Here is a 13,927-nt window from a genome sequence, read left to right on the forward strand (position 1 = left end):
GGCCTGCTATGTATTGGGCAAAGCCAGGCACACTGTGCAGGGGGTCCAGACAACCATACATTGGTTTACAGGGTTAAAAACTGGATCACCTAGGGCCAGATGTATCAAACTTTTTTTTGCATTCGCAAATGGTGCGAATCGCAAAATTCGGCCATTTGTGAATGCAAAAATGCCTTTCAAGATGTATGAAAGGCATTTGCAGTGCAATTTTAAGGAATTGCAAAAATAACGATTCCTTAAAATTGCGACCCCATTTAGAGAATCGCAAATTGCAATTCTCTTAATAGGAAATTGCAAATAGGGAATTCCTAGTTGCAATTTCCAAAGCACATGTATCAAGCATTTCCTAAATGCGAATTGGGCATGTAGGAAATGCAAATACCACAAACTCAAGTTTGTGTGGTAAGCATGTGCAATTTTAAAAAATGCATTATAAATACATTTTTAAAAATGACATGTAGTGCACACATGCCCCTAGGGCATGTGTGTGCATCACATGTCCGCAAATATTTTTTTAGGGTGCATCAGAAGCACCCTGGGGTTTGCATTACCTAATTTGCGAATTTCTAACTGGAATTCGCAAATTGGGAAATGCAAAACCATTCGCACCTATGGGCCCACAGGCCCATAGGGATGAATGGAGTCGCATTCTCTAATTGAGATTCAGTAATAGCAACCACGAATTTTAAGAAATCGCTATTACCGAATCGCAAAGTTTATACATCCCATTTTGCATTTCTTAACTAAATAGAGATTTCTTAAGATTCGCTATTTAAGAAATGCAAAACGGATTTGTGATACATCTGGCCCCTTGTCCTTTAATTTTTAAGATAACTTGGTCGAGCAGTTAGACCAATCTTGTAGAAGTGCAAAGCATTTGTTGTACTCACAGTATTAATCTTTCAACTCACACACTCAAAGGAATAACTCGATACCAATTTATAAACATACTTCTGATTTTTATGTAATTTTTAAGACCACAATTATCAAAATTGGTTAAGTACTTTTTGAGACATGAATTTTCGAAGTTTAATAACAATAGTCTTTTTCTGCCTATTTACACACCATAGGAATCAATGGAAGATCATCTTTAAAAATACATGTAAAATCGTATGGTGGGTTTACCAGGTTCTTCTTTTGCAGTTCAGTCGGGGTCGTCAGTGGGTACACTGTCCCAGCTGGAAAAGTTCAGGTGGCTCACGGTACCGGCAGGAGCAGTGGGAGAAGGTCTCTGGAGCTGGTGCAGGGCCAATGCGAGGGACATTTTGAAAAAGCACTCCACAGGTACATTTAAAGATGGTTTCTTGGGGTTCCCTTGGAGTGTGGAGGTTGAAAGGGATGGGGGACCTTTAAGGCACAACAGGTTCTTCATTGCAGGGCAGAGTGCAGCCGGGTGCAGAGCGAATCAGTGAGCCAGGAGCTGTGCGCAAAGAGGCCCTCTGTAGCATGAGGTAAGTTGGTTCAAGGGTTGTTTGCAGGACAACAGGGGTACTCAGGTGGGAGTTCCAGTGTGTTCCTGAAGTCCCCCGACTGGGGCTACCTCCTGGTACTTTTTCAGACCCAGGCAGGCTGATTTACTTGGTGTCCGATGTTAGCTGACCAATACCCAGGGTATTGGTATGGTTTGACCATTTGAGGGCACAGTGCCACAAAACCCGGCACACTTGCTAAGTTTATCCTCGTGGTCATTACTGTGCCATTGGGTCCAGCTGTGACTTATGGTTTGGGAGTTAGTGGCTGGTCAGTGAAGAGACTTTCACTGGCTTGCTGGTTTCTTGCTGTTGTAGAGTGGTACCTCCACTATGGAGGGATATCTATGGTGATTTTTGAAGCCCTGAGGTCTTCTGGGGTTCATTAGAGTTTTCCAGTTGTCCAGCAGCTCCTCAGTGGTGAATTTTGGGTCCTTGGTGCAGCTGGCAGGGTTTGGTGCCTTTTCCTGGTTGCAGCCTGTCCACAGTTCTTGTGCCTTGGATCTTCTTGGTGCTGGTCTTCTTTTGTCCAAAGAATCTGAGTTCCTGGTCTAGGGGTGCCCACTAAATACTGAATTTAGTTGGCGTTTTAGGGGATACTATATAGTGACTAATGGGTCACCTACCTTTGGATGGCTACACCCACTACAATGACAACTTCCTGTGGGAAGGGTAATTTCCCTACCCTGATTGGCTATTTTCCTTCCATCCAAGATGGAGGAAAATGAAATGGAGTGTCCACCTCGCAGTCAACACCTTAGGGATGCCAGGTGGGGCCACTCCTCCTACACTTTGTTTGAGATTCCTGCCATTGCTCACGCCACAAGTGGGGTTTTACACAGGGGTTAACATCTGATGCTAGCAGCAGCCCGGGGGGGGGGTCGAGTTTCAAAGGTGGTTAGCCTTTTGAAGCCTGCTGCAGGGCCCTGCACATTTCGGAGGGAGGGGGTGTTAGCACCTCCACCCAGGAAGGGCTTTGTTCTTCAAACCAGAGAGACGGATCTCTCCCCCAAGGTTTGTAGAATGAGTATATGCCAGCGTAGTTAGCTTTTGCAGGGGGACCCCTGGGTGCATTTAGGGATAAACCCAATACTGGTACGAGTTTGAATTGATCATTCTGAGGTGTTTGATAGCAAACAACCCAGGGTTCAGAGTGACCATCATATAGCTGGGAAACTCATATTGACCAGTGTCCAGCACATATATTAAAATGGCTGCTCTGTTCACTCACTATGTCCCAGATTTGGCAGGGACACAGTGGGTACATATTGCTCATGCAGCTGTGCCCTCACATATGATATGATGCACCTTGCCTTAGGGATGGAAGGCCTGCCAGAGGGGTGTCTTACCAATTATACATACAGTATATGGTGGACAAGGCACACAGGCAGTGTGCCATGTTGAGTTTGTGTTTTAGGCTTGCACCTGGACACCAAGCCTGCAATGGCAGTGCTGGGGGCATCTGTATGCATGCCCTAGAGGGTGGGACAATCAGTGCTGCTGCCCTCAGGGGCCTACCCATAGTACCCCATGCCCTGGGTACCTAAGTACCTTTTACTACGGACTTATAGTGGTAGCTAAAGGTGTAACCAATTGTGCCAATGCATCACAACAGTTTTAGGGAAAGAGCTCTGGCCCAGGGAACATGGCTAGCAAGGACCCTCAGCCCTACAATTTCTAGTCTACATCATACATCAGGCAAAAAGTGGCGGCTAACCATGTCAAAAAGAGGCCTTTTCTCAAATTGAGAATGTTCTCAAGCCACCTTATATTGTTAGTCAGGGCTTTTCCCAACGTAATCTCTTGTTGGAAGGAGGCTAATGCTGCCAATGACTCCTCTGAGATACATGTTGTAAGGCGCTTTGGATATTCAATAGTTGTGGGAAGAGCCCTTTCTCTCCGTCTTCTTACCCCCTAATTAATTCCAATTTTAAGGGGTGATGATCGTTTCCTCCTTCTTCTTCTACACAAAACCAATTGATTTTATCAAAGTTCCATGCATGCATAAAAATATAATCAATTGGGCAAGACTGCACCCCGTACTTAAACATTTGATTTGCAGGCCCATCTGACTCAATCCGGCCATTAATGCAAAATAGGGCCTTTGAGGCCAGGAAGTTGTTAGGTTCTTCCTCCCTTGCCTCACATTTTGTAACTGGGAAGCTAGCAGCATTGATATTATGTGCAGTTAATATTTCTTTATACCATGGATCCATTCTACTCATGGTTAAGTTAAAATCCCCTGCAGTGATAAGTAAATCTTTATGGAACTTGCCACACAATGAGTCTACCTCATGTTGAATCTTCCCAGTTCAATTCTATATTGTACCCCACAAATGTCCTGCACATACACATTAACTATTATCACAGAGTCATATCCTGCATCCCAGTCTTGCAGGCTCACTCTATATGCCATCAGCCATTTTCAGTTCAAATCTACTGGAACAACCTTCTTAGGAATTTCTGTGGAGACCAAAATTATTAGTCCCCCAGAGGGTCGCTCTGATGGCTTTTCTTAGCAATCCAATTTAACTGAGCAAAACCATCAAACAATTGTGTTTCGACACACTGCCAGGTATCCTGCATACACATGATCTCATGCATCTTAATCACCTGCTCAAATCTATCTGATTTTAAGATGCTCACTAGGCCATTCATGTCACAAGTCAGTACCCCTAGACTGTGCAACGACCCAGAGGCGTAGTCAGTTTCACTCAACCACACCTCTTCCTCATAACATGGGGATGATAAGGCTGCATACCTATTCTTGTGACTCATATCCTCCCAGGCCACGGCTGTACCGGGGGTCTGTACAGACGATTCCAAGACATCCTTATCTCTGTACCCCTTGCCAATCAACCTAACTTGTAGAGAGCCAAGTCCTGCATGGTGTCTAATGAATGCTTTGTTGAGGGGGAGTAACTTACTTGTTCGTTTTCTTTTTTCTCCTTTTGGGCAGGTTCAAAATACAGCCATAGGTCGCTACCATTCCCTATAGCTATGGACACCAAACCACCCCTGCTGCTGCTCACACTACCCTTCCTTTCTCGCTCTTCCCCCTTTCAGTACCCCCTGATTATGCATGTCATTCTCAGCCTTTACTTGCTTATCGTGCTCCATATTCTCTCTACTAAGGATCTGAGGGTTCCTTCCTTTAAAATCCCTCAGAGTTCTCTTCCATCTCCTTTTTGACCACTCATTTTTCTCATTTCAGTAATGGCCTTTTTGAATGGTTTACTTTCATACCCTTTTCATACTTTCACACCCTTGTGTTAGGGAGTTTCTCCTGCTCCCTTGCATGGGCACCTTAGAATTCCTAGTGTTTATTTTCCCACCCTTTACTGATTTTACTCTTCTAGGCCTTGGTATATGCCACCTACAAGTAGATTCCCCTAGCCTCTTCACAAGCATAGGTTGCCTTGACACATACACACTTTGCACTGCTACCTCCTCTTTCCTTGGTAGTTTGGATTCTTGCTTATCCCCTTCCACGGATCTAATCATGGGCGGTATAAGAGCCTTTATCTGCTTCACTTTCCCCACAATTACCTGGAACTGCTCTTTCTGCGGTTTCAAAACATTGTGGCTCATTACTGAAACCTGTAGTAACCCTTGCAAAGTCTTCTGTAACATTAGCATAATATCTAGCAATAATGCAGAGGATAACTCTGTAAAATATTCAGAGTGGAATTTTGCCTTATATCATTTGATGCTTCTTTTACAGAGATTGACCTCTACCTCCTCACGCTCCCTCCCATAGCCAATATGACCCTCCCGACCGAACCCTGCCTCTGCATCCCCATTCCTTTCTTCATATTGCCTCCCTCCACTCTCAAAAAGTGAAAAGAGTCTTGGTGACGAGGACAGTCTTGGTTCAATTTTCAGTTCGTTCTGGCTTGATGATTCTGCCATATTTAATATCAGGAATCTTAAATTCAAAGATTGGCTGCCAGAGTCCCTTGGTAGTTCTCCTCTCTTAAATCCCAACTCAGCAAGTTGTTGAGGTATCTTTTGTTTGAAATGTTTAACCACAAAATCTTTTATAGGCCTACTTACTGATGCCCCCCTGAGTCATTCCTGGGAAGGCTACCATATTGGGTTTGTCTCCTTCTGCCTATAGTCTTTCCTTCACCTTCTGTATCAAGATTTTCTGGATCTTCTTGGTCCTCCACTGGCCTTGTTTCTAATCCCAATACAGGGTCCTCATGCTGCTGGCTAATAGGCATTTTCCGTAGCTTCCCTCTGCCAGGTGCAATCTCCCCTTGATACCTAGCTTGGCGCTTACTCTGAGGTCTCTGTGCCCTTATGCTTATGCAATTACTTCCAGTATTAGCTTTCCTTGGGCAAGGTGGCCTGGATTACTGGGACAAAGCATCCCATAGAAAATATCTCCCAAACACGAAAAGCTCAGGCACCAGTCCACGTTAAAATCCAAGCATTTAATAGCATTTCTGAGCAGCAAGACAAAAAAATCCTGACGCGTTTCAGCAACAGCATGCCTTGTTGACAGGCAAGTAAGAGCAGGTGTGCGTAAGCCAGTGCTTTTTAAATGCACAGTCATGTGACTCCAATTGACAGGTCCCGCTGTCAAAAATGGAATGTTGTGAATTGGCAGCAGCTTCAAAGCTATATAGCCAAGTCATAGCAAACAGCTATATCCCCGGGGGTGGGCACCCCAGTGCAAAAAAGGAGCTGGCGGTCCCCAGGTCCATCAGTAGCTCCATGAAAAGGTTGTGATCCAGGGGCTAAAGGGGTCCAAAACGGACCCTCGTAATCATTTTTAATACATCCCGGGGGAGGTGGTGGTCTCTGGGGTGCGGGGGGCCCAAAGAGCCCCATACACACAATTTCTCAAATGCCCCAGGGGGAGGTAGTCCCTGGGCTGTGGGGGCTGTGCCAGCTTCTCGGTCATATTTCAGTATAGCCCTGGGGAGGTGGTGGTCCCTGGGCTGTGGGGGAGGCCACCATACCTCCCCCACTTATTAAAAGCATTTTTGCCCAGGAGTGGTGGTCCCCAGGGCAAGGAGGGGCTTTGTGGCCTCCCCCCACTCATATTTTATAATTTGCCTCGGGCAGTGGTGGTCTCCAGGACTATGGTGGGCCAAGGGGCCCCCCTTAATAACAAGAAAAAAGTGCCCCCAGAACCTGGCCCACCCGGGGGCTTATTTAAAGACAAGCACGGGAGCCCGCAATTAAATATTTTTTTACCTCGGATTTACGCCCCGTTGTGAATTTTCTGTATTTTTTTTATTTCATGCTTTTAAGCCCTGGGGGTGGGGGTGGTCCCATTGGGACCCCAGCACCACAGCTTAGGGGTCAGGTTGGTCGTTCTCTGGCCCCTTTATAATCTTTTGTTCTGTTTTTTCTGGGTCTTGGCCCCAGCTGAGTTTCAAGATGGATGATAACATTTCAATGGCTTTGTTTGTTGATGTAGTGAATCCCATTTAGTTTTATTGGGAATCAGGAGTTGGCTTAGCATTCTGGCTTGCAAATCTGAGCCTCTGTCACCTAGTGACTTTTAACCTACTAAGCCTGCTCTGTTTTAGCGCATTAATTTAATTATTTCTCCCAGGATGGCTGCCATGTTTATAGATGTTTTGCTGTCATGTTATCAGTGCAATGATGTTTTGGACCTAATTTATGGATGCCCTTAATACTTCAGGTCTCACACACAACAGGTACCCTAAGTACCATAATATGGACCCGTCCGTGGTCTTTGGGATAAATCTCTTCAGCTGAACATTGAGCACCTAACTAGGCTGTAGGTTGTTTGAGCTCAACTCTTAAAAGGCCTTTATTCCCGTTTGGAGTTCTGTCTCTTTACCCATTTTTCAACACGGCTAATGCCATAGACATTCCCGAGAATGTCAAACATGCATTAACACTACATCTAATAGGTCATAGCTTAAGAAGTGAGGGCTGGGATGTTACACTCATTGTAGAAGCAAATGAAGCTCACCAAACAGAAACGTTCTATTTCTGGGTTAACTTTCTTGAGGAAGACACTACAACATACACATTCCACACATGCAGAATTGCAACCTACCACAGTGGTACCAACCATACCAGTATCTTGAAATACTGATTAGTTATCAATTAACATTAGAACTGGTTTAATGATGCCCTACCACACGTAATACAAACCGTGAGAGGTCCCTTAGGAAATGAAGGACCAACTTGACCAATGTTTGCCTCATATACACCACAGCCCGGTGCACGAAATATGCAGGCAGCTGACCTGCGCAACCTTTACAATGAGCTAGTAACATTGTATAGACGACTTGTTCAGTTCGTAATGCGAACTTTGAGCACACAACCAGCGCGTCCAGAACCATCAGCACTCGCTGGATACCAGTTGGCCATGACTAGGATTAACCCACAAACAGTACATTCCATCAGGGGCAAGGTGACCACGTAACAATAGAAAATCCCATTCTGAATAGCCCAAAAACTAATCAACTAGAAGCTGTGTTTCCCCATAAGGGACCACAGGAGAAAGATAGAATTTTCACAGTTTGCTTACCATTCGGAATGGTTCCCTCAGTGGTCGACTGCGCCACATGGGTTACAGTTTTTGCTGCAAATTATACTAACGCACATAGGGCCTGATTTATGAAAAGGTTGCGCCACCTTTCCATCAGTTTTTGACGCAAAAGCGGCACAAACTTACAAAATACAAATATATTTTGTAAATTTGTGCTGCTTTTGCGTAAAAAAATGACGCAAAGGCGGCACAAACGTTTCATAAATCAGGCCTATAGTATCCCGACACTTGGCAATTTATCAGAAGCATTAAAACAAATTCAGAACGAACATGGGGCTGCACCAGCTCTGGACTTGGGTATGAAACTGAAGAGTAACTTTGATGCAGTCTCCGCAATAATACTCAGTAGCATTAAAGGGGAAGTGATAGCATATGCCATATGCCAGCGGCTCCGTGAGATTCCACACCTGGAACAGGAGTGACAGCTACCGGAAATTATTTCCGGTACCTATACTAGTGCAGGATGGGATAGTTTGGGAGCCAAGCCGAAAAAGCCTGAAATTCAGAATACCACCCCTAAGGAAGGTACTAAACAAGCACAAGAGGTTTATAAAAAGTGCTGGGATAAAGAAAAACAAAATAAAGACAGGCGAAGAGCAGACTCTCTACACCTGGAGAACGCCGAAAGGAGATATAGGCCCTCATTATGACATTGGCAGTAAATCCCACTTAACGCCATGCCGACTGCCGCCAACATAACGCCGCTGCGGTGGATAACCGCCAACCATATTATGATACATAAATACCAATCCATAACTATACAGCCACATACACAAGTCCGCTAGCCCAAATGTCAGTGATAAACTGGCGGTAGCAAAACCACACCGTTACGTCAACAGAACAATGCTCATTACATTATGACCCACGAATCACCGCAGCAGACATTCAGTGTCGGTCAGCTATTAATGGTAGACACTGCCGTGCTCAAAATACACACACACATACAAAACAACACCACATTGGTCAATTCAAACTACACATAACTGACACCCATACACCCACCACAGCACTATAAAACACCCACCCACATTACCCACAACCCTTTACGACTACAAACAACTGCCAACAGAGAGATACAGCAAGAGCACCCACACAACCAGAGCGACATAACACCATCACGTGTACACCACCCACGCAGCTTACAACACCCACCCCAACACATCACCCCACACACCCTTACCCACACCACTCACACTACAGCCACGGCACCACAACGACACCCCAGGTTCTCAGAGGAGGAGCTAAGGATCATTGTGGAGGAAATCATCCGGGTAGAGCCACAGCTATTTGGATCACAGGTGCTGCAGACATCCATTGCTAAGAAGATGGAGCTATGGCGGAGAATCGTGGACAGGGTCAACGCCGTGGGACAGCACCCCAGACAAGGAATGACATCAGGAAGAGGTGGAACAACCTACGGGGGAAGGTGGGTTCTGTGGCAGCAAGACACCAGCTCGCAGTACAGAGGACTGGTGGTGGACCCCCAACTTCCCCCCATACAACTTACAACATGTGAGGAGCAAGTCTTGGCAATCATGCATCCTGAGGGCCTGGCAGGAGTAGGAGGAGGACTGGACTCTGGTAAGTTAAATCTCTATAACTATCACCCCCCTACCTGCATGCCATCACAAACCCCCACCCTTACTCTCACTCCCATCACTCCTCCACCTCCCACATACCCCACCATCACAACCCACTCATCCCAATACCAAGCCCTGCATGCAACACCAATGCATGGACACCCCTCACAGACCTGCATGGACACCTATCACCACTGCATGCATACTGGAGAGAATCACCTAGCCCACCAAATAACAATTCACACAAGGCAAATCTGCCAGGACAATAACAACCATAGAGGGCAACACACCCATGCACAATATGTCACACGCACAAACAATAACACTGCAATTACATCCCCACAGGTATCCCAGCCAATGTCACCGGAGAAGAGGTACCAGGAACATCCAGTCCCCCTACAGAAGAGGCCCACAGTGATGACAGCAGCTCTGGTCGTCTGGAACTGGATGACCAACCTGGCCCATCAGGAATCTCCGGACAGTTGGTTACCCAGGCACAGTCTTGCACCACCACAGAGCCTCCCCCTCAGGAAACACCACCACAGCACCCACCTAGTGGGCCCATACCTCTGTCCCCAGGACACGTCAATAAGCAGTGTGTCCACCACTACAGGGACCCCAGGGCACTCCACAAACACAGGATGATCAGGGACCTGGGGTCAGTGGCAGTGGGTACATGGTTCAGGGGACAGAGGCACAGGACAACAGGGAAGCTGGGAGGACTGCTGTGTGACAGGGGGAGGACAGGCCCAGAGAACTGGCTCTCCAGGAGGCACTCACCGCGATCCTGAGAGCATACCAACATTCCCAGGATACGCTGGGCCAGATACTGGACAAGTTTCAGGAGAACATGCAGCTGCATTATGGACAGCATCTCGGAATCAGGGAGGACTTGAAGGACATCAACATCACCCTGGTCTCCATTGCAGGGGTGCTGGCAGACATGGCCAACGCTATAAGGGAGGTAGTGGCACACCACCGGGCCCCTGACACTAGCCAAACAGACGAACAGCCCTCCACCTCCGCTGCAGCTAGTGGACAGGAGGCTCCGTCACAGGAACAACAGGCCACCACCAGCCCTCCCCCTTCAGAAGGAGAACCACCTTCAAACGTTTGCTGCGATCCAGGCAGAAGCCAGAGACTATTGCCAAAACCCCACCAGGAAAGAAGACTCTCCTGATTGTCACCCTTGTGTCCAACTCTGTCACCCTGTCAACCTTTAACTGCCATTGCTCCCCTTCCTATGCCCTCTTGAACAATGCGCCTGTGATACAAATAGACTGGACTCTATCCTGGAGTTTCTTCCATCATAACCTCAGCCCATTGTACTTCTCCCTCTACTTCTTAGCACTTAAGTAAACACCTTTTGAAAAAATACAAGTATGGAGTATGTCAAATGATTTAATTATGTATTCGTTTAACAAGGTTTAAACATTGCAATTCAACTGTACAGTGATGTAGATATAGGAAAGACCTGTAGTTGGCTGCAGCGAACACACCAGGAGTGATAGTGGGGCACCAACATCTGCAGAAAGAGTTGCCTAAGGGTACAGTGAGTGGCCATAGAAGTGGGAAATCACAGCCTACCTGCGACAATGTCAAACACAAAACTGTCAATTAAATGTGAAGTTACACTGTCTTACCTGTGTGTCATTGGAAGTGTTGACAAATAATTGCACTTCTGTTGTCCTCATCCTCATCCTCTGCCTCATCTTCACTGTCCGCAGGGTCCACTGCTGCCACACGGCCATCTCCAGCCTCCTCCTCCTGCAGAAAAGGCACCTGTCAACGCAAGGCAAGGTTGTGCAACATACAGCATGCCACGATGATCTGGCAGACCTTCTAGGGTAAGTAGTACAGGGATCCACTTGTTAGATGGAGGCAACAAAACCTGGCCTTCAGGAGGCCAAAGGTCTCCCCTATAATTCTTTTTTGCCCATGTGCCTCATTGTAACGTTCCTCTGCCCTTGTCCTGGGATTCCTCACAGGGGTCAGTAGCCATGAGAGGTTGGGGTAACCAGAGTCACCTGCAAATATCAAGGGACAACTGTTAGCCACACACTAATCCTTAGGGACCACACCATACCCATACACCAACATATACTGGGTGGGAACCAGGGCTCACCTATTAGCCACACCCTGTGCCTCTGGAGTTGAGCCATCACATTTGGGATGCTGCTATTCCTCAGGATAAAGACATCATGCACAGACCCAGGATTGTTTGCATTGACGTGAGAGATGTACTGGCCCGCCAAACACACCATCTACACATTCATGGAGTGAAAGCTCTTTCGATTTCTGAACACCTGTTCATTTTGCGGGGGGACAGATGCAATATGTATTCCACCAATAGCCCCAGTAATGTTGGGGATATGTCTTATTGCATATCAAATCAGCTTTCATTGTGGTCAAATCCTCCACCTGGGGGGAAAAGATGTAGGTGCACCTGTGTTTAATTAGGGCTGACAACACTCTGGTTAGCACTACTGAGAACACTGGCTGAGACATTTCTGCTGCCAAGCCCACTGTCACTTGTAAGGAGCCAGTTGCAAGGAAATGGAGCACTGGGATCCCAGTGGGGTGACGGATAGCAGAGATTAGGTCAGGTTCCAATTGGACTCACAGCTCCGTGATTGTGGCCCTGTCAAGTCTATAGGTGAGGATAATCTGCCTGTCCTCCATAGTTGCCAAGTCCACCAGGGGTCTGTACATGGGGGGATGTCTCCATCTCCTATTCATCCACAGCGGTTGCAAACTAGCGGATAAAATAGTGAGCAGCTGGTCATTATCTCTACATTCCAACCACTACAGTTCAATGTATGTTGTGATTGTTGGAGATGTACAAATGGTGCATTTGTGTACTGTGGCGCAGTTAGGATCCATGGCCTGCGCCCCCCCCCCATGAAATGGCGTCCACATGTCCTGTATGGAGGGACAGGTGTAAATAAGGTAATTATGCTGATGTTGTGCACCGTGCAGGAGGCTGTCAAGAACCACAGTGCAACTCCTCACTGGTTAACATTGGGCCCTATTGGGTATAGTGGCCAATGGTGATGTACGCCGGCAGTGACGGTATGCACCACCGCAGACGTCACCGTCATTTTCTATCTAATTCCTCACTTGCTACCTGACCTTCAACAGGAGAGGACCTTCACTGCATGTGCTTCTGTGACCTGTGTCCAGAACTGACCATGGCTCGTGTGACTGGGGAAAGCGCCCCTCCCTTCACCTTGGCAGAGTTGGAGCAACTGGTGGATGGGGTCCTACCCCAGTACAGAATGCTGTTTGGGCCTCCAGACCAACAGGTGAGTACACCGTGAGTTCAATGCATGGGGCGTGAATGTATGGAGTGATATGTGTAAAGGCCTTGTGTAGGGGGTGGGTGGTGGATGGGCCCTGGGCAGCGTGCAGCATGTATGGTCAGCCATGTCTGTGCTAATGGGGATGGGAAGGAGCATGGTGGGCCATGAGTGTAACAGGCAGGACGGTCGGAATAATACCTTTCACTGTGTCTATTTCCCTGCAGGTCAGCGCCCATCAAAAGAAGGGTATATGGCGTGCCATCGAAAGGAAGTGCAGACCCTGGGGGTCTACGGCAGGCGGAGCACCCACTGTCGGAAACTGAGACGCTGGGCACGGAAGACCGCGGAGGCCCAGCTGGGGATGGCCTCCCAATGAGGAAGAGGTGCCCGTCGAACCCTGACCCCCCCAGAGGCTGCAGGGGAAGGGCTGGAGCCTATCCCCACCCCTGCCAGCACTGCCACCTGCAACGCCACCAGCACAGCCACCAGCACCGCCACCAGCACCACTGCCAGCAGCAGTAGCCCCAGTGGGCAGCCATCCAAGGCTGCAGGGGAAAGGCTGGAGCTTCCCCCCACCACTGCCACCTGCACCGCCACCAGCACAGCCACCAGCACAGCCACAAGCACCACTGCAAGCAGCCCCAGTGGGCAGCCGTCCGAGGCTGCTGGGGATGGGCTGGAGCCTTCCCTCAGCACTGGCAGCCCCACCAGCAGCACCCCCACTGCCACCACTGAGCAACCGTCACCGCCAGCGGACAGTGTGTAGTCCTGCCTCCATGGTCTGTTGTGCGGCCTGGCCCCAGCAAATCCTGTGGGTCTGACACCCAGGTGAGAGATTGTGACATTCCACTCCCCAAGATCTGCATCACAGGGCCCAATGCAGTGGAGAAGCTAGCCACTCACGCCATCCTCCACAGGATGAAGCTCACTGGGCATAATGCCCCTCCAGAACCAGTGGAGAAGCCATCCACTCACCCCATCTTCCACAGGATGAAGCTCACTGGGCCAATGTTCCCTCAAGAACCAGAGGAA

The sequence above is a fragment of the Pleurodeles waltl genome, chromosome 11 (assembly GCF_031143425.1).
Source record: "Pleurodeles waltl isolate 20211129_DDA chromosome 11, aPleWal1.hap1.20221129, whole genome shotgun sequence".
Classification (NCBI taxonomy): domain Eukaryota; kingdom Metazoa; phylum Chordata; class Amphibia; order Caudata; family Salamandridae; genus Pleurodeles; species Pleurodeles waltl.